Source organism: Chenopodium album, chromosome 3 (assembly GCF_948465745.1).
Source record: "Chenopodium album chromosome 3, dcCheAlbu1.1, whole genome shotgun sequence".
NCBI lineage: Eukaryota > Viridiplantae > Streptophyta > Magnoliopsida > Caryophyllales > Amaranthaceae > Chenopodium > Chenopodium album.
Window position 1 is genome coordinate 55151466 of NC_137836.1, and position 2317 is coordinate 55153782.

Sequence of the window (2317 nt, forward strand, 5' to 3'; positions counted from 1 at the left end):
TACTAGGTAGTTTTGATAAAACATGAAGTATTGAGTTGAAAACTCAAATTGTCAATATTGACAACCAACACATCTTTTCGCTTAATACATAGATGAGTAGGACTCATTGATGTAGTAATTCAAGCGTGAATTAAAGGAAAATATGGAACTTTGTTTTACGGCGCATTAGATGCTTAATTATGCCTAACAAAGTATAAAAGTCAAAGACTCTTAAAGAAATGGTTCTTTAAAGATTATGAGATAAAGTATGATAAGAAAAATAGGAAACGAGGAACGAAGAAAAGGAATAAGATTCCATTTCAACCCATGAGTTCATATTATTGTAGATAACTTAGCTATTCGTTATCTTCACAAGTATCGAATACTTCTTGAGTGTTCCACTTTAAAAGTGACCTCAAACTATTGAAGATAAGCTAAGTTATCGACTTACAAGCTAAGAATGAAGCAAGTGGTGCTACATCAGTTGTAAGGACGTATGCTTTGTGTAAAGACCTTTAAGCTAAGGCTGGAACAAACAAATAATTATTGTGTTCCATAATCAGCAAATGATCCATTTACACACGGTAAGACTCACATTTAAAGCAATAAGCAATAGTTGCAAATTTATTTGAATGGCATGGTTGTCTAAACCATGAGTCAAGAATGCTTGATTATAAATAAACATTATCTTAACATGATAAACTAGCAAAAGCTCAAATTCATGGGCATGATTTGCGTTCCGAACATCTTTAGCAATGTCACATCGACAAGATCGTACTCAAGGCTCTATTAGATAGGTTGTTGATAGTTGATCGATTTGGAATCGTTCTAAGACAAGCAAATCTTACTTGTTGAAATCGACAAAGTAAAGAACTTATGTTCTTGGTATAGACAAATGACTCCGAAAGCTAAAGAGGATTCATTTACTTCAATGTTTCACAAAGAATTTTAAAGAATATGGCTATATTCATCAAATGTGAACAAACTTGACCTTGAATAGTTCAAGAGTTAAGTGAAGTACAGAATCGACTTGGAAAGATATCAAAACGTCTAGATTAGATCGAGCGATGTTTGCTTGAGCCAAGCGTGACCATCACGAAGTTATGAAATTTAAATTTTCATAAATAACTCCACAAAGAAAATAGTGTGTCTTCACGGAGACCTCGATGCCATTTAAAAATGACTCGGACAATGATGGATCACATCCCTTCCTATAAAGTTCTTAAGATTTGCACGAAGGACTAATGCTACACTAAAAAAAATGTCGAAGCTAAGAAAGGAGGCCATATTCAGTTATGGATAAAATTATCTTCTAAATGTATTTTCATGTATAAGTCTAAAACTCTTAGCCATAATGGGAGTACATTGGCTCAGTTGGAGCTAAGTGACTCAGTGGGAGCTCACCAGCTTAGCAAGAGCTAGGTGGTTGAGTGGGAGCTTAATGGCTCATTACAGGATAAGATAGCTCAAGTGGGAGCTAACTGTTCGTTTCACAACGAACTTTTACCCAAAGACAATATACATGTCTCTTTGTAAGCATTCAAGTGACACCATGGGCATTACCTACACAACCTAATTGAGAACATAGTGTTTGTTGCTCTAAGTGGTGTCTTTCTGGAAAGTAACACGTTTCCAAAACGACAAGTGGGAGGAAAATGAACTCGATGACCATCGAGCCTAGAAACAAACTAGAACTGAGAATCTCGGAAGACCTTAAAAGGGCTTCGTGAGAATGCTTGATCAAGAGTACTCAAAAGGACTTTACAAGTGCCTTAAAAGAGAATTCATTACTCACAAAACATCAGAAATTTTAGAGTAAGATCAACATAATAAAAGGGCTTTGGAAGCACCTTGAAACTCAGTTGTTGATGCAATTGCCTCGTATAGGTATAGAATTCACCAAAGGCTTGGATTGAATCTTATAAATTTCTATTAAATTAGAAATAAAACCTAAGACTTACAAGCATACTATTTACTATTAGATAGTAAAGGAATAATGTCTTGTAAAATAGCTACGACAAATCCAAATTCCGAACAATGGTTAGAGGCCATGAAAATCCGAAACAGACCCCATGTTTGAAAATTATGTTTGAAACTTGATTAATTTGCATAAAGGGTGAAAGACCCATTGATTGCAAATAATTTTTCAAATAGAAAACTAACAAATGTGGAAATGTATACATAGCTATATTGGTTGAAAAGGATACAATTAAAGTCACAGAGTTGATTTTAATAAAAACCTATTCACCAATCGGAATGCTAAGGTCTTTTCGTGATTGATCTAGTAAAATAGCACATTTGAAATAGGGCAAAATAGATACCAAAACCGCCTTCCCAA